Source organism: Lissotriton vulgaris, chromosome 3_1, assembly GCF_964263255.1.
Source record: "Lissotriton vulgaris chromosome 3_1, aLisVul1.2, whole genome shotgun sequence".
NCBI classification, from domain to species: Eukaryota; Metazoa; Chordata; class Amphibia; order Caudata; family Salamandridae; genus Lissotriton; species Lissotriton vulgaris.
In genome coordinates, this window is record NC_141689.1 from 1,864,067,559 (window position 1) to 1,864,087,987 (window position 20,429).

The window sequence follows — 20,429 nt, forward strand, 5'->3', positions numbered from 1 at the left end:
CGACGGTTGGCTTCTTCGTGTACCCTGATGTAACCTTTCGTCTTTTAACATACTCGATCACACTTTCAGTCGGGTGAGGTGTGATTCCACCCAGATGATAGGTCTTGCAACACATATAAGGAACAAACAGTGAACACTCATCTCGTGTTCTCTTTGGATCTGATTGTGGCTCCTGATGAAGGCGTTCTCGTGATAACGCCGAAACGCGCGTCGATGACTTATATTGTTCGCCACTGTTTTACTATTTTTTGTGCAATTGTGTTATAAATACATTATTTGTATATGATTGATTGTTTTTATAATCATTTGGTTTCATGGTTTTGCATTAAATGTTTTTAATATGAATATGTACATTTAGAAATAAATTTAATCTGGTGTTTTTTAATTGGTTGTTGTGCTTTTCATACTTTTCCTCCCTGGTTGTATTACCAATTGTCTATTTTTCTCACACTGTTTGTAACATTAAATGACATTGCATGAGAATGTACACAGTATAGCTTGAGAAGTAGACGTTTATTCCATACACTATTGTATTTGGTCTAGATGAATATGTTTGTGGTAAGGCTCTATGAAGGTATGTCTAAATGATCACTTTATACAAGTTAGGATGACAACAGGAAAGTGTCAGCTTGGGGTTGGAGGGTCAAGCTGTACAAAGGCACTGCCGGAAACGTATTTGAAATGTGTCATAAATACATAGGTCTAGGCCAAGATCTTACCCCTTTCAATCCTGGGATGTTAGTAAAAAAAATGGGTATATGGTAAGCACACAAAAATAGCCTTGCTGCAAAAGCCTTGTGGCAGTTACTATCAGCAGATAAACTCCAGAAACACTCATGAGTAGTACAAAAAGGCAGGTTTCACTGCACATTTGTTATGCAGTGGAGACTATATGTCAGAAACTTTCAGTTTATGGTTGTGGTTTCTGAATTTGAAAACCTTTCAAACCTATTACCTTTTCCCAAATAATGAAGGTTTTATTCCAAGAACTTCCTGTTATCTTGCAACCTTCAATATTGATATCAGCCACTGAAACCAAACATTGTTCACCATTCTACTTTAGGAAACGGACAAATTGGAAAATCACTCCTTGAAGAAAAACGCATTGAGTAATTGGACATTCTTTCCTCTCCAGAGCATTAAAGGCATTTAGAGAAATTATGGGTTGGTGTGCCAGTGATAATGCACCGGCTCAATTAATTTCTATAAATGTATTCTGCAGCATTGTGTTACTAGTTCAGTAATGTCAACGTTTCAGCCAGTTAGTCTTCAAAAAATCCAGACAAGTTGTAAATGTCGCATACATATCTGCCAATAGTGCTAATTTTGGACCTGTCATTTTAGACAATATTTACCCGCAAGTTTATTATTGTGTCCTAGATCAGTTCAGATAGCTCAGGTTATCACAGTTTGATCCAATCTCTTGGTGTTAGAGTAATCAAAACAGGTAATACTACAGAAGACATCCCATTTTAAGTCATCAGTTCATTTAATCATTGTTTTCTAAGTGATCCTTTACTGAATTTTCAAAATATTTCAGATAGAACAAATATGACAGTCAGACAGTAAGCTCTGAACTCCCAGCTGTAAGCATTAAACAGATTTCTGGCTGTCTACACAAAGAGTAATACAAGCAAGTGATCAATCTCAGTGTATAGAGAGATACGCAATATCAGCCATTTTCAGAACAATACTGTGAAACAGCTTAAAGCTTGAGCTTGATTTCGATAATCAGTTTTATGATTACTCAATCCAGCATTATCTAGTATTCTGTAAAGCGTAATAGAAGTCTCAGGAGCTGTCTGACAGTACACATTTTGCTAAACAGTATAAAAGATTCAAGGGTAATGTGGTGCTTATTTGGCCATGTGCTCCTAATGCATATTACCCAGAGCACCACTCCACACATGTGGGGTAAGGAATAGGGATACTGTTATCCCTGTGAGAGGTTAAAAATACAAGAATATTACAAGAATTTGAGATATGAAGGTAGAGTCTGAAATCGTTGGATTATCTGGTATCTACCCATGTGAGTATCTTCCCTAATCCAGCATCATATGAGCCCAGCCATGCTCTCTTTTCCTGAAAGAGCACGACTCGCACCTGTTTGAAAATCACTATTGGCCCTACAGTCTGTGGAAGGCCTTCTTACAGATTGCCATTTGAAAAATGTTGGCTATCCATTCTCCATTGGTTGGGAGTGTGGGTGAGCATCAGTGTCTCAATATAGTGACCTTGGCCATCGCCATGGCCTGCCACCTTCCTTGATGGTGTATGGTGTTTGTGAAGTGCATACAGTCATGCAGTATGGCAAGACTAACTGATGTCTGAAGAGGAAGTGTGTTAGTTCCTTCAGTGTTCTCCCAACCTCTGACCAGTATGAGTCCTGCTTGGGCAAGGACCATAGGACATGTGGGAGGTCACAACCTGCCTGTACACCTCTTAAGCAAGCAAAGTGCCATAGAATGCCTGCCCTGTACAGTGTATCTGGAGTTCAATACCAGTGATGGAGGATCTTGAAGTAGTTAAACGTCATTCAGACTTGCTGTAGCTTGTGCTATAAATGTGCATAATTGGTCATTTTGATTGGGAGAACCAGGAAGTACATCAAGAACATTGCCAGCTTTGTGTCAAAGTGGGTTTTACATCTGTGACTGGCAGTACATTTATTCTTACATCTCTTAGAAATTATGTACCCTTACCTCAAGCGTTTGTACATCTATTCATACTTTTTGATTAAGTTCTGGAATACTATTTAGATAACATGAAAATTGCAGGATGAAGCTTCCTTAAATTAAAGTAATCTCTCTTTTTCAGGACCAGCTCTATAACCTGATATTTCTGTGTTTGATTCTTTTTGCTACCGTTAAATATGGTGAACAATAGAAAAAGTATTACTTCAGTTAAAAAAAAGTACAGATGACAAGAAAACATAAAAAATGACCTTAATTACAGAGGAAACACCACCGTCTTATGAGTAGTTGTTTTTCTCTCATGAGCCGCCTTGCTGGGTGGTGAAAAATTGTATGATTAATCCTTCTCTGCCAGACATTGTCAGTAAATGAAAGAGTGGCCCATTTATGTGTGTATCTGTTGTAAGCTATTTTTGCATAGTGCTCCACAGGAGTTCTGCGCTGAAAGGTCTTGAGGCGGTTTACAGAACAGAGATGACTAATGGGTAGCGGCAGAAAGAGGAACCCATTTGAGAGTAGAAAGTTCCAGACTGGCAAAGAGGCGGTTGCTTTCTATAAGGATGGATGGGAAGGTCAACACAGGAACTAGCTGGTCCTAAAGACCATAAACATACTCAAGACTGTAAGGCTTAGTGGTCTGAAGATAGAATCAGAAACTACATTAAAATACCACTATTTACAATGATGGAAATGCCTTGAGGGAGGATGGAGATGGGGAAGTACATCTAGATAATATATCTAGTCAGAGAAATGGTGACCTGCAGGGTTCAGGTTGGTGGGGGAAAGGAAAGAGTAATCGAGAAAGAGATCGGACAGGGTTAAACAGTGGAGTGAGAGAGAAGAATCTGTTATTTGTTGGGGGAGGAATTTAAGGAGATAGTGAAAAAGGGAGGCTTCACCCCCAAGGTACAGGGTCCTTTGAAGTTATAGGGAAAACACTGTAGATGTAGGAGGCCAGGGAAAAAGCGTTTGATAATGGAGCAATAATGAAGCAATAGGAAAGATTCATCAATGGACTTAGATTTTTGGTTTTCCTTTTCCTAAAAGGGTGGATTCCAGTCGATTTTAGTCATTGGAATCTCATGAATTGATGATCCTTCATGCCAAGCAGTGAGGTGTATGAAGGTGTAGGGCTTTGTATGTGAGGCAAATTGTTATTGTGTAACTGTCCACTTCTTTTTTTATATATTTAACTTATTTATTATTTTGCAAAACTAAAATAATCATAAAAACAATGGCAAATAACACAAGAGTCATGGGGACGAGCACTTATTTTCACATACATGTGGGCACTCCTAGAGACAAAAAGAAACTGCTGAGTGAAACCACTCTTCCCAATTAACAGTTTAGTTGACCACTTATTTCTGTCCCTATAATTTCTGGCATTTTTTCCTCATAGCCTCTCCTCTTATAGACCACTTTCTTAGCCATAGCACAATAATCCATACCTCTATACCATCCATTGACTGGTGGTGGGCGGTCTTTAAGCCAATACTGGACAATGTCTTTTTTGGCCTCCATAAATCCCACTCCCACCAGAGCTCTCGGAGCGTGTTCCCTACCCAACCGTCTATTATTCCCAGCAGCACCACCTTATGTTTTAGTTTAAGTGGGGTACCTATAGTGCGCCTGAGGCCCTCATGTATCTTTCTTCAGTATCTCTGAATGGGAGGGAGAGGACTCGCAGACTACATAAATAGAAGATGTATGTGGCCTCTTTTCACCTAACACAGAGGGAGCTGCTCACTTGGCCATCTTCCAAAGCCTTTCCGGGCTGTAATAGTTCCAGTGGAAATTATTGCATTCAATTGTTCTACGGATAGAAGGTATGACCAGCTTTTCTTTATTCGGCATTTCAACTCATGTAGTTCTCCTTTTGCACGCACACTACAGTCTCATCATGCATCAGATGCAACAGAGACCAGGGCTCAGTAGTATGCCCTTTGTGCATCATTATGGAAATCCCAACTAACAGGGGAAAAGAGAAGTGCAGGCTTTTGTGCTGCCCATTCAGCGCTTTTGGGATTTTCAATCTTAGTTTGCAGCTACAGTCAGCTTTAGATGTGTATAGCTAGACCGGTTGTTTACAGTACATAACATATTTAAAGTGGACTTTTGTTCCACCACTTGCTCATGATTGTTGTCTTCTCTTGAGTCATTGTTTTACCTCCCTGTTCATGTGTTTGTCCCTTTGTCCCACCCAGGAACATTTTGGTCTCTAGATGTTTTGACAATATTCACTGCATCCTTCCACTGCAGACTTCAGGGGACTATTTTTCCCCTGTAGCAGCCTTAAATAAAATGCTGCAAGTGTTATCTACCTTTCCCCAACCCGTAGTTCCACCCATAAGCGAGACTCCCAGCACATTGTGACAGCTACAGCAGCTTAATTTTCACACCAGCGGCTCCTAGCACCAGCAATAATGATACTGGCACACTCAGCATATTATGCTATGTGCGAAAGCAGCAAATATATACCCTTACTTCGCATGCCTTACATTGCATGCCTTTACAACGTGAACTATTACATCGCAAGTCATTTCAACGACTTGCTGTAGAGGGCGCGCTGTATTGGGGAATAGTATACTTTACTATTATCCAGTATTAGGGTATCTTTCATGGATTCACATGCCTGAATCATTCCACGTCATCGGGATGGGAGTCCCCGATACATAAATAAAGTAATGTCCCATTAGACATATAGAGTAATAGGCCAAGGGCCTCACATTAGTAACATATCCATGTCCTTTTGCAAAAAGGACCAAACTCTAGAGAAGAGCCTATCAGCTATCACCACCCTCTTGAACCTTCCTGGAAGGAGCTCTGGTCCCTCAGATTTTCTACCGCACGAAGTGCTAAGGGAGTTTCCACTGAGCTCTGCTCAGCTTTCCTTGTTTCTGGATCTCCAGTGATGTTTTCTTCAAGATTCCATCTTCTGTGTGAAGTTCTCAATATCTTCATGGCAGATACTCCGAAGAAAGGCCTTTTTAGGCCCTATGCTTCCTGTGGTAAAAAGAGACTTCATGTTGATGACCAACACAAAGACTGTCTCTACTGTCTTTACCCGGATCACTCCTCAAAGGACTGCAAGGTATGTCGTACCTTTTCTTCAAAGACCCTTAAAGACCGGGAGGTCCGCCTTTTAATTTGGCTGCAGGGACTAAAGGACAAAGACCAAGCCTGGTCTTCTGAGGAGAGTGAGAGCTCCTCCAAGTCTTCAAAGTCCTCTCAAAAAAGACCCAGACTTGCTTCTCCAGGACCTTCATCGCAGCCCCCTCTAAAAAAGACGTACAAAAAGTCTTCAGAGGCCCACCCTAAGGCTTTACCAGTGAAGGTTTCTCCTCAGGAGGTTCTACACACCTTTAAGAAGCCTAGTTCCACCTAGTCGACGACCGCCTCGTCGACGGTGGCTTCGACGACGAGAAAATCTCCGTCTACATCTGTGGGTGTAACCTCGTCGGCGACGACTGTCTCTACCTCTTTGGCATCTTCAGCATTGTCCACGTCGACGACGATGACTTCATCGTCGACGGCTGGTAAATCTGTTTTGTCGACGATAAAAATAAAGAAATCATCGTCGACGTCCAAACAAGCGTTGACGCTAAGATCGCCGAAGAGCGCGTCGACGCCTACGTCGACGAAGACTGATCCGTCAACGTCTACCCCGTCGTCGACGAGGGGCTCCGCCACCAATGACAACAACATCGTCGACGACGGCTCCGTCGACAGGAGCTTTATTGACGTTACCTTCAATTATGCCCATTGATGCTTCGCCGTTGACGACTACACCATCGACAGGATCGTCAACGTCAACAGAGTCCAATATACAAAGTGCGTATGTCCATCTCTAGATAACAAAACGTACGCTGACACCTGCCCTGACTTCTCCTAGTAGGGTCCAACCATTACCTCCAACTCACCTTTTGGAAGAGGAGGAAGAGTCAGACGATGGTAGTATGTTCATAACTGCAAGAAGTCCATCTGAACTTCACGTCAAGTACCAAGACAGCTTGGACTATGACAACCAAGAACCCGAGGACCAGACAGATTATCCTGAAGACAGCCATCCACCTCAACCTCCCATGGTTTGTCTACCTGCATCTTTGGTTTCCGACCTCTGATTCCTTATTACTGACTATAAGCAGAGATTTCCAACTGCTGATACGTCTCCTCCTCCAGTTGTCTCTCCGCCGCCAAGGCCACAGCTTCACCTCTAGTTCCACAGTCTGTACCTGTCACACCACCACCTCCACCATCCACGGATGATGAGGAGGATGATCAACAAGACGAAGAAGAACTCCATGATTCTCAATCGACTCATGATGAGTGGGATGATTATATTATCCCCTGTCCAGCGTCTCAGGTGCCTTCTCAAGCTGACTTGCATCGTGAGGATATATGGGGTTTTCATAACGTCTTGGAAAGGGCTGAACAGCGTTTCCAGATCACTATGCCTTCTCACCAACAGGATTGCTTCCTTTATGAGTTTAAGGAACCTTTTAAAAAGTCTGTCAGATCTGGACCTATTATAGACTATAAATGGGATCAGGGTGTAAAGATAATGCACAAGCCATCTTCGGTTCCACCAGTGTTATCTCGGCTAGACAAAAAATACAGAGCTCCGGACACTGCTCCAGCCTGCCTGACCAGACATCCCAAACCTGACTCCGTCATCACACAGGCTGCTCAGTGGAAATCTAAAAACCATTCCGCTCCGCTATCCGCTCCTCCAGACAAGGAAGATAGACGGCTTGATAATATTGGGAAACGTTTCTCTTCCATGTCAGCATTGACAGTGCGTGCATCTAATTCCTTAGCACTGTTAGGCCGCTATAACAGACCGATGTGGGCGGACATTGCTCCATACTTGTTTGCCTTGCCGGACTATTCGAGGGAAGTAGCGAAGAAGATCTTGCTGGAGGGTGACCATTCGGCGTCCGAAATCATCGATTGAGCGATGGATATCCCCTCTACTGGTTTCCGCCAACTGGCTTTTGCTGTTTTACTATGACGCCAAGGTTGGCTAAAGGCGACTTCATTCCGGCCGGAAGTACAGACAAAAATTCTGGACATGCCCTAGGATGGTCAGCTTCTTTTCGGTACACATATTGATGAAGCTTTTCAGGGCATAAAAAAGGATACTGACACGGCTAGGGCTTTGGGTACCCTTCAATTTAAAAACCCTCCTTTTCGTGGCTCAAGGAGGAAGAGGGCAGTCTTCTACTAGAGGAGACTACCAACACTATCGATCTTCCTATTCCTCCTCCAACCAACAGTATCGACCGCAATACCAGCAACGTCAACAACCTCAATCCTCTTACACTAAGTCCTCATTTCGAGGGAAAGGAGGGCGACAGAAAGACACTGCTCAGCGACAATGACTTTTCACTACCGTCGGTCTCCACTTCCTCTCCACCCTCCAGAGTAGGGGGCAGAATTTCCCATTTCCTCCACAATTGGAACCAAATAACAGATCATTGGGTCCTTCAGCTAGTTCAATTTGGACATTCGCTGGAGTTCATTCACATTCCTCCCCAAACCCCTCCCCGGCCTATGCTTCACAAAAATCTACACCTTTTACTCCTGGAACTTTCACTTATGCTCCAGAAGGGGGCTATAGATAGGGTTCCTCTTCGTCAAAGGGGAAGGGGTTTTACTCCCGTTTTTTCCTGGTGCGCAAAAAGGAGAAGAAATGGAGACCAATCCTAGACTTGAGAAGTCTCAACAAATTTCTAAAGAAGCAACCGTTTTGCATGGTTACCATCCAAGAATTGCTGCAACTTCTCAACGCGAACGACTACTTGGTGTCTTTGGATCTTCAAGATGCCTATTTCCATATCCCTATCCATCGGAATCACAAAAAGTTTCTGAGGTTCGCCGTGGCAGGCAAACATTACCAATTCCGTGTCCTGCCCTTCGGACTCAAATCAGCTCCGCGCATTTTTACAAAATGCCTTTCTCCAGTGGCTGCATGTCTCAGGCAACAACACCATCAGGTTTTTCCCTATCTCGACTACTGGCTCGTCAAGGCACCTTCCCTAGAAGGCGCGACCAGGTCTTCTGACGCCTGTCTACAGCTTTTCAATCGCTTGGGACTCACTCTCAATCAGAAACCCGCAGAAAGAAGTGTTTAAGGTCCTAAACGATTTGAGGACGGTTAGGGTGCCAAACCCAACTTTTAATCAAAAGGACTGCAATGATTTTCAAACCTTTTTCTTGGATAAGATAAAGGATTTGATGATAGAAATCAGTCATACCCCTACCCTTCTTTGTTCAATCGAGCCTCCTTCTATTACCCCTAGGCCGCTACGATTCTTCTGACTAATGTGCCCTCCCTTACTAAGGAGTCTTTGTCCATCTTAGCGGGCCGGGTGAAATCAGGCTCTCCAGCGGACCCCTGCCCTCCAAAAAATTTTAAGCTGGGATGGCCAGGTATGGAGGATAAAGTGCTTGCCCTTTTGAACCGTTCCATGGAGACGGGACTTGTCCCTTCTAACTTCAAGGAAGCACGGGTGGTTCCGCTTCTAAAGAAACCGGGTGCAGACCCGAAAAATGTAAAGAACTTTAGGCCAATTTCTCAATTGCCTTTTCTGGCAAAAGTTTTAGAACAGCATGTTTTACATTCTCTCACCTACTTCCTGGAATGTAATCATCTCCTTGAGCCCAATCAGGCTGGGTTCAGAGCTCATCACAGCACGGAATTGTTTATCCGTGCTGGATGACCTGAGACTCAGGGCTGATAAGAAAACTCTGTGTGCCCTGGTCCTATTGGACTTATCCGCGGCGTTTGACGCCGTTAATCATGGCCGACTACTATCAAGGATCAAGGATCAAGGGATCCTGGGCACGGTTCTGGCCTGGTGGACCTCCTTTCTTAAAGAACGCTCCCAGCGAGTCCAACTAGCAGATATAGTGTCCAAACCAGCCAAGCTGAAATGTGTAGTGCCCCAGGGTTCAGCTTTATCACCTCTGCTTTTTAACATCTATTTTCAGCCCCTGCTAACAGCTCTGAACCAGATGGACTGCAGGGTATATAATTATGCCGACGACACTCAAATTGTTATCCAGATTGATCATTCACCTATGGCTCACTTGAGAATGCAAGGCATTCTCAAGTTCACCATCAACTGGATGTCGGATAATTCATTAAAAATAAACCCTGACAAAACTGAAGTCCTAGCGGTCACCACAGCTTCAAATCTGTGGAGTGATCTGTTCTGGCCGGGAGAAGTGGAGCCTTTTCCAGAACCCGCAGCAGCAGTAAAAAGTTTGGGCATCAAAATTGATGCCCGGCTATCCATGACACAGCAGGTGTCGGCGGTGGTGGGTACATGTGTTAGTCTGTTTTGCCAGCTTCGAAAACTATCCTCACTGTTGTCTCTCTCCACTTTTAGACTGGCGGTCTCCGCCCTCAGTCCAACTAGCAGATATATTGTCCAAACCAGCCAAGCTGAAATGTGGAGTGCCCCAGGGTTCAGCTTTATCACCTCTGCTTTTTAACATCTATTTTCAGCCCCTGCTAACAGCTCTGAACCAGATGGACTGCAGGGTATATAATTATGCCGACGACACTCAAATTCTGATCCAGATTGATCATTCACCTATGGCTCACTTGAGAATGCAAGACATTCTCAAGTTCACCATCAACTGGATGTTGGATAATTCATTAAAAATAAACCCTGACAAAACTGAAGTCCTAGCGGTCACCACAGCTTCAAATCTGTGGAGTGATCTGTTCTGGCCGGGAGAAGTGGAGCCTTTTCCAGAACCCGCAGCAGCAGTAAAAAGTTTGGGCATCAAAATTGATGCCCGGCTATCCATGACACAGCAGGTGTCGGCGGTGGTGGGTACATGTGTTAGTCTGTTTTGCCAGCTTCGAAAACTATCCTCACTGTTGTCTCTCTCCACTCTTAGACTGGCGGTCTCCGCCCTCATTCTGGCACGTCTCGATTACGGCAACTCCTTATACTATGGCCTACCTAAAAACCTTCTGGCTAGGCTACAGGTTGTAATGAACGACGCCGCCAGACTAATCTTTAAAAAACTTAGGCGAACCCGGGCCACGCCCTTACTACAGGATTTACATTGGCTTCCAATTGCCCAGAGAACCAAATTCAAAAGCCTCTGTATTGCACACAAGGCCATTTACGGCTCAGCCCCTAGCTATATCAAGGACCGACTGATCAACTATTTGCCGAGTAGGGCCCTTCGGTCAGCTGATGCATGTAATTTGGTCTGTCCCTGTTTAACCTTGCGCCCACGGGCGGTAGAGCCTTTTCTAGCACTATCACTCAGGCTTGGAACCGCCTTCCAGTTAAACTTTGGAAGGAAACTAATTTAATCCCTTTTAGGAAGAATCTGAGAACTATGCTTTTCTTGGAGGCCTAGGGGCCCCTCTAAACTGGTGTTTCTGCGTCTCTCGTTGGTGGTGTATGTCCGTTGATAGCGCTTAGATACCCCTGGGTAATAATGCGTTCTATAAGTGTATATTAACATAACATAACATAACAAGTCTGTCCTCCAGCCTTCTCAGCAAATAACCTTCCTGGGAGCTACTCTCGATACAACCCAGAAGAAAGCTATTCTGTCACAAGAGCGACAGAACAGACTGTTTTTACTTGGCGAATCACATAAAATCCAAGAAGTCTCTCTCAGTGCGCCTTTTCAAATCCCTTCTCGGAATGATGTCTTCCTGCATTCTGCTGATTCCTCACGGTCGCCTCCACATGCGCCCTCGCCAAAAACCACTGTCGGCTCAATGTCATTGAGGTGACCCCTCAGATGGTCACTGTTCTGCAGTGGTGGACTCACCCACAGAATCTTTCTCAAGGCCTGCCTTTCTTATTCCCAGCTTCTCCACAGATCATCACAACAGATGTGTCCCTGGAAGGTTGGGGAGCTTTCCTCCAAGAACTCCGGATCAGCGGAAAGTAGTATCCTTCCGAACGGAAGCTTCACATAAACCTCCTCGATCTGCAAGCTGTCTATCTGGCTTTACTGGCGTTCCTTCCCAGGATCAAAAATTCTCTAGTGCTTGTCTGAACGGACAATACCACGACAATGCACTACCTGAACAAGCAGGGAGGTACTCGTTCTCTGACACTCTCTCACGAATCACAAAAGATCTGGAACTGGTTGCTTCATTAAAACATTTCCCTTCGAGCAGAATATGTTCCAGGAACAGACAACATGCTAGCCGACTCACTAAGCAGGCAACAAACAACGTGTCACGAATGGGAGTTGAACCAGCGGACTCTCGACCGAATATTCTCTCAATGGGGCACCCCTCTCTTGGACCTATTTGCTAACCAGCAGAATGCCAAATGTCAAAACTTCGCAAGCTGGCATCCCCAACGAGGTTCTCTAGGGAATGCATTTTCGATCGCATGGTTCAACGTCTTTGCATATGCTTTTCCACCGATTCCCCTAATTCCCAGGGTCATCAGGAAGTTGAAAGCAGAACCTTGCAACCTCATACTGATAGCTCTGGCATGGCCATGCCAGCATTGGTTCACGGAGCTCCATCTTCTCTCCCTGGAACCGCCGATCCCTTTGATACCGTTTCCCTCTCTCCTCACAATGAACAGGCAACAAGTCCAATATCTCGATCCAGCATCTCTCAAATTATCAACTTGGCTCCTGAGTTCATGGAATTTCACGGCTTAGACATTCCTCCGGACTGCAGGACAGTTCTGGCTCGAGCTTGAGCTGACAGTACTAACAAAACATTTTCCTTAAAATGGAAGAGGTTCTGCATCTGGTTCAAGTCAACAAAGATACACCCTCTTTCATCTTCTCCAGAACAAATATTGCCTTACCTTCTCCATCTGGCGAATTCAGGTCTTGCTCGTGCCTCTATTAACCCCTTCCCTGCTGGGTACATTCCCCCGCTGTGCTGGGGGGAGGGGGGGCGCGCGCAGCGCCCCCATGCTCATGACGAGCTCAGCTCGTCATGAGCTACAGTGCTCCTGTGCTCATGACGAGCTGAGCTCGTCACGGCCACACCCGTTTCTTTAGAACGCTCAGCACAGCAGGGGAATTAGCCCAGCGTGCGAGCATTCTAAAAGCCATGATCAGCTCAGCTCGTCATGAGCACCGTAGCACTGTAGCTCATGACGAGCTGAGCTCGTCATGAGCATGCAAGGGGTTAAAGTTCACCTGGTAGCAATATCACATTTCAGGAGATCTTCTGCAGGCCCTTCTCTTTGGTCTAGTAGATTTATTAAACAATTTGTCAAAGGCCTATTTAGAACGTTTCCTCCTGTAAAGTCTCTGCCTCCCACTTAGCAACTCTTGCTCAGCTTATGAAACACCCTTTTGAGCTGATACACAGAGCTGATATTAAATATCTCTCCTGGAAAACGGCACTCCTAGCCCTTACCTCTGCAGGACGAGTGAGTGAGCTTCAAGCATTTTCAATTCAAGACCCTTTCCTTCAGTTCAAACATGACAGGGTTATACTGCGAACTAATCCTAAGCTTGTGCCTAAGGTCCCGTCAAACTTTCACCTCAATGAGCCTATAGTCTTACAAACCTTTTTTCCAAATCCTCAAACAGCGGCAGAAAGAGCCCTACACTCTCTAGACCTTAAACGCTGCATACATTTTACCTTGACAGGACAAAGTTGCTCCGCAAATCCAACAACTTTTTGTGGCTTACAGTCGACCTAGGAAAGGTCTTCCACTTACTAAACAAAGTATCTCTCAGTGGATCTCTGGGGCTATTACTTTCTGTCACCAGCAAGCGGGTCAGCCCTTGCGTAACAAGGTTCGAGCCCATTCCACTAGTGCGATTTCTACCTCCATGGCACCGTTTGCAGGTGTGCCCATCACAGACATTTGCAGAGCGGCAACATGGAAGACGCATCATACATTTACCAAGCATTACTGCTTGGATAGAGAACTCATGAAGGATGCTGCAGTGGGACAGGCGGTGCTCCGTCTTCTATTTCATTAGAGGCGAGCCTTCTCTTCATCCCACCATCCTTTCTTCTATACGCACATTTCTCTATTGTATACCTTAATGTTTTCTTTGATTGCAATTTGGTACCTTCTATGTTTCACTTTGATAGGTTATTATCTGGTGAATTTGTATATGCTGTACCATCCGAAATGTGCTTATCATTGCTTACTACTCTGATTCAGGATTGTGAATCTATGAAAGATACCCTAATACTGGATAAGAAATGCGTTACTTACCTGTAACTGCAGTTATCCAGTATTGGTATCTTTCATGGATTCACATGCAACCACCCACCTCCCCTGGAAGGGCTCACCTGGTTCTCTCAGTGATGGACCTGCTTAGCACTGTGCTTACGAAAATCTTAGGGACTAGAGCTCCTTCCAGGAAGATTCCAGCGGGTGGTGATAGCTGATTGGCTCTTCTCTAGAGTTTGGTCCTTTTTGCAAAAGGACATGGATATGTTACATACTAATGTGAGGCCCTTGGCCTATTACTCTATATGTTTAATGGGACATTACTTTATTTATGTATGTACCGGGGACTCCCCATCCCGATGACTGGGAATGATTCAGACATGTGAATCTATGAAAGATACCAACACTGGATAACTGCAGTTACAGATAAGTAACACATTTCCCCTACTCCAGTTTGTGCAACAGCAGGGAAGGTGTTGGATTGTAAATCCAACACCAGTATGCACCCCTACAGTAAGTTGTTGAAACAACTTGCGATGTAATGGTTCGCGTTGTAACAATGCGTTTGTTGTAACGACCGCGTTGTAAAGGCATGCGTTGTTATGGCTGTTTCCCAGTAGCAGCACAGGTGTGATGTGAGCAGTTGGTTGCCCTTGCAAAAATTCAAATTTTCCTGACAGAAGGTTAGGAAATCTCTCTGATGGCATCATTCATACTCTGTTTTACCTGGTGCCTTGTCTTATATAAATACTTTGTGACTGTTATGCCACACATTTTCATTACCTTTAATATAATATCAATAATTTTTTAGGAAAAACTATTTTGAAAATATTTTAACATTCATTGTCAGATGCACTGATTTTAGCTTATTTTCTATTTTGTTTAATAGGGAAACACTATAATCATGATGCCCGCCTCTCACAGTGCTGTACTGCCCCATATTTTTAAAGCTGCTTATCTTTTTTTTCCACCAAAATATCTTCGAGCATGCTGCACATACTTGTATTTACGGAACTATCATGTTGGCAGCTGGTCATTTTTTAAAATGATGAGCATCTTGGATAGGTGTTATTGGCCATTCAAATGAACATTGGGCTTCACGGGTTTGCCAGAAAGCAGAAGATTTTCATTTTGTAATTCAGCATAACTGTATGGCATTAATATTTAAAATATTTAATTGTAATAAACATTAACTTTAGCTTATATTTGACATTGCCATATGTCTTGATAAAAATGAATTACTATGTTTACATTTTATTTTATCAATTTCTTGATTTAAAAAAAAATTAAAATCACTTGTATTTTTAAAACCCCTTTTTACTAGGTTGAAGATGATGACTGCTGCACAAAATGGTTGCCACACTGATTGTAGGAAGTCTACCTTTTTTCTTGGTCACCTGTATATTTTGCCTTTTGCTGGACCCTATGATTATGCTGGTGTTAGAACCCTATTCACTTTAACCCTGCTCACTAGTGGTAAAGTGTCAGTGCTCAACCTATATACATGGTTGAATTGCATGGTCCTAATTGGTATATTTAGCTAGCTTATAAGTCCCTTTTGTATGGTACAAAGGGTACCCAGAACTTTTAAGTTCAATATCCCTAGAGGAGTGCAGCACCTATAATGTAATTTCCAACAGAGACAATGTAAACATGGCTTCAGACCTACAGATATAGTCTGACTGTAGCATTGTGAAAACTGCAATTGAGCCTTTCAAAATAAACTCTATTGACAGGTCAAAACCTCCCCTTTAAATATTAATGTCACCCCTATGTACGCCTCATTGTTCACAAGGAAGGGTGCATGGTATATAAAAGTAGGACTTGTCAAAATGTAATGTTAACGTCCTTACAGTGAGTAGCACCCAAAAGCTATTTTTTACTGTGACATACCACCGGTCCTATGTAGAAAACTACAGTTCAGATTAAAATCCAAATCTTGTATCTCTAGGATGGAGCTAGCTAGAAAAATAAATAACTAGTTTTAATAGTTATTAAGAATCTAACTCAATGGTGAGGTCAAATGTTTAATAAATATTAGAGAAAAGTTACTTTTTGAAAGTTACCTTTTCCCTTCCTGAAGTTCCTGGATATTAAATTTGCATTTGCACTCTCACTACTGCTAGGCAGTAATTAGCATTTGAACAGGTGTGAGAAAAGTGTGAGGTGCGTCCAAGGAGTAAAGAATAGGCTGACTTGAATAGGTAGAGCTGACTCCTTTACACCTGATAGAATATGCAGGGTCGGGTTGTGAGCAACTTTTTTGATGTTACAGTGTCACATCCTACTTGATTGTCAAATCCTGCTTGACATGTGTGCTTAGTTTACGTATAACACTTGTGGCACACTTGAAATGAATGTAAACAGGCTGGCAGAAAATTCTTGTGTAACTACTGTCTGGTTCCTGGCAAACCCTGCTTTGTTCTACCATATGTCTGGCTCTGGGTTTATTTTGGAGACAGAGATTGCCCCAAACCGGATTTTAATGTTAGATGCGGGAGGCCACTAGGATTACCATAGTACACTCCCTAAACCTCACATTTCCTGCCTCAGAGCTACGTTTATTTTTGTCATATTGAAAATGTTCCAGGCACCCACTTCAGAATGCTCTTGGGCACGAGGAAATCAGAAGAGACCTGATCTGCTGTCTGCAACCTGAGAAAAGCCCTGAAGGACTGACCCTACTCTCACTTGTACCCAAGACAAAGAGATGGACTCTTGAGGGTCATAAGGCTGACCTCAAATTAATGCTAAAGGGACACACAACAAGTTACAAGAGGCCTTTCCTTGTAACTACCCAGCTCACTAGGGGTGACCGGACTCTACTCTTTGGCCTCTGCCTGACACACTGTGAGTCTCAAAGTGTCTCCCCTGAGGTTCTGGGGGTTTTTAGAATGTACTCCTGTGGTGGATTAGGATTTAAAGGACTGAGGTCAGAAGGATAAAATCATTGACCAGGGCGAACCTGGTTGGTGTATCTGGCACGCACTCCTCCATAGGCAGTGTCAAATTGCGCCTAGGTTCAAGCCTACTGCTACTATTGACTATTACTGGCACTATTCCTACCTACAACCTTAATAATTCATTTATCCAGTTCCCCTTATTGTATTTTGTCATTTCATGTATTACATTGTACTCTATTTTTTTACTTGTTTTGGAATTTTTATTGTTTTACATATCAACTTTGTTCCTTTTGATACTGCATAAAGACTTTTACACATTGCCCTAAGTTAAACCGATCTGCTCTGGGCCTTAGCTACCAGAGGGTTGAGCTTGTTAATTTAGCGACTTTGAGGGTTCATCCTGACAAAAGTTGTGATTATTCCTTGAGGTGGGTAGTCAATCACCACAAATAATTATCTAGTCTTATACAGATATAAATCTTTTTCATTGCATTTTAAATTCATCTTACACATGTCTATTTCTGGTTAAATACTCATTTGGTCTATTGCATCTTGAAGATAATTGTCTGTGGAACCATCCATTTGTGCCTTCCAAACCAAAAGATAGGTTGTTGGAGCACAGCAAGACATTTTCTGAGAATTTATCTCCGAATGATGTGGTTATTTAATAGAAAAAGCTGCAGCTGCCATTCTCAGACACCAATACCCTTCCCTCATCTCGCCCATGGGGTTATCTTGGGTCAAAAGAAACCACGATAGTCCTTCAACTCAAGCATTCATGTTGTTTCTATCTCCTTTATTTGTAATATTGATATTGCTGCCCATACCTTGATTCAAAGGGTGATAAAACAGACAGGCAAGACAGTTGGCGTTGCGTTCTTCCTAGCTTCTTCTGAGACCCAACTACCATAACTCATAACATCTTGCTCGAATTGACCTGCCTTCCTAAGTTCATGGGCTATCCACACCCGGCAGTGGAAGGTAATGGGGCATGTTCCAATGAAAACAAGCAATGAGAAGGTGAATAGGTCAGTCTTTAATATGCTAATACATGCAAACACACGCATACACAAATGCCTATTTTTGCTGCATCTTATGCAACCTTGCTCTTTCTGAGATATCTGTGCCCTTTTTTATTTCTCAAGGTTGCTTGGCTGAATGACATGAGTACTACAATCTTAGGGAGTAAAAAGCGACATAATCACTTTAGGGAATCAAAAACAGGACACAGACTATGGAAATACAGAAAGGCACAAGTATTTAAGTAACATCAGAAATATTCTGTTTGCATTTGTGCATTTATAAGTAGGCAAATTAAGGCCAGACCTAGTGGCTTTGACAATGTGTGTTTGTTTTACAGTAAGCATTCTATGAAAGTGCATGTGTTTTTCCTCTGCCCTGCATTTTCTTATTCCCGATCTCCCTTTCATGCTCTCTTCCACCTCACAATCGTTGTCCCACTCCTCAATTAATTTTGTATTTATTTATTTTTGCAGGGGCCTACAAGCTGCATACTGCTACCGTGCTGTTCATGTGCTTTTCAACCAAATATTAATTGTAAACAAAGTGCCCCCCACCAAAGAAAACACCAGTTGTAGCTGAACTGGTCACACCGGTCTCCCTGCACTTAAACCCATCCTGCTCCCAGCAATGGGCCAGGACAATCTTTTCCTGAAATGGGGTCAGAGCTAACCTCATAGCTATTATATGAGGAACAACCTCTATCAGCTAGATTCATCATTGTGCCGTTTTGCGAGTCCTTAATAGCGATTATTAAGGAATCGCTATTAAGGACTTGCAAAACGGGATTCATGTAGGAATTGCTAAATAAATTGCGATTCCTACACATTCCTTATTTGTGATTAGCAAATTGCTACTCGAAAATAAGAAATAAATCCCCATTCATTCCTATGGGCCTTAGGCCCATAGGAATGAATGGGGATTTATTCCTTATTTGCGATTAGCAATTTGCTAATCGCAAATAAGGATGCGATTTCAAGGGTGCCAGGGGTGTCCAAAGGACACCCTGTAGCACCCCTGAAATGTAATCTAAATTGGTGTTGCACACACACATGTCCAAAGGACATGTGTGTGTGTAACATGCAACTTAGAAAAATGCATTTAAATGCATTTTCCTAAGTTTTCGCTATTTACCACGAGGTTTGACCTTGCGGTAAATAGCGGCCAGAAATAGCGAATTCGCAAATTAAAAATGGTTAATGAATTGCATTTAAGGAATCTCAAATAGAGATTCCTTAAATGCAATTCCTCGCAAATATGCGATTTCGCAATTACCGATTTTTGCATTTGGGATGATGAATCCCAAATGCAAAAATTGCGCTCGTAAGCCGATTTTTCTTTCATGAATCTACCAGTATGTTAATTGGTGGGGTGTGATACTTGTGAATGTTTTGAAACTTTTGGGATCTGATTTCTAAAACACTGGCGATTCATGACATATTCCTGTACTTTCATGGTGTGCTTGGAAATCCTGGCCTTTCCTAGGATAGATCTAATTTCTTTGAAATGATTTAAGTCAGAAATTACTTCCACTATACCAAAGTCATCATTTTTTCATGGGTGAGCCTGTTATGCCGAGGAGTGCATTCAATATGATAGTGCCAGAAATGTACCATGCATATTTCAGCTACAGTCATGGGTAACTCTAAAAGCGATCTCCGATATACAAGGATCAGTATTTTGCCACTGAGACCCACTATAAAATGAGTACAGGATATCTTATGACAAGAGTTACCTCAGATATCAGTTTCAACAATTTGCTTTGGGTCCACTCCATATGCTAAAAATTACATGCATTATGTTAGGGCCTTGGGCCAGGTCTGGTGGTGCATGTTCTGTGTCCCTGCCGCTGGGAGTGACTGGTTTAGTGGCTTTCTCAGTTAGACAGTTCGAGTCCCCACAGCTAATAATGGTGTCTTCGTAGAAACATGTCAGGTTCTTTAGTTGCCATGGATAATATCACCCATCCATATGCTATTAGTGCCCATGTCCATAAGGCAAGAATAACCTCCAGTATATTAGACCAGCAGAATACTTGCATGTGTAACACATTCTCTCACACACGTTCTCACTATATTTCTTGCACTTTTTCGTACATTTGTTCTCTGTCACACTTAACACACAGACACTTCCATTAGTCAATCTGCTTTTATTGTGTTAGAAAGTCTTGCCCTGATATTTCTGTTATACCTGCCTAGCCTTTTACTGTAGCTTAATAAAAATATATTCTATATACGCTATTAAAAAAAAATACTATATTGCCTTATCAATGTTTGTTACAAGTAGGGTGTGAATGAATAGTGCACTTCCTTAAAATAGCTGTACGGGCATATATTTGGTTTCACGTGTGGAGTTACAGTATTGGAAATTAACTAATCCACGATCCAGCATGTAATATCACAGCATCCAACTGATCTTATGAAATGCTTGATTTCGGCAACCATGGAGTTTGTCCAGTAATCTGTGTTTGAGACCCAACTTACAACGTAAAAAAAAAATGACATGTCCCGGAATGAAGCATTGTGGTGAATGGAACGCCAGGAGTCGCTGAAGGTGTCACATGAGCCTCAATCCAGCCTCCTACCCCAAAGCCTCAGCCCTATTCAGCCATCCCACATTCTCAGTCCACTCTCCCATCTTGCACCAGCCCCGTTATT

At 42.9% G+C, this 20,429-nt stretch overlaps 1 protein-coding gene across 1 annotated transcript in view; it reads left to right on the forward strand.

The window, feature by feature from the left end:
• LOC147728555 (uncharacterized) overlaps window positions 1-20,429 on the forward strand; it is a 703,293-nt gene that overhangs the window by 569,989 nt on the left and 112,875 nt on the right. The gene's annotated exons all lie outside the window — the stretch shown is intronic.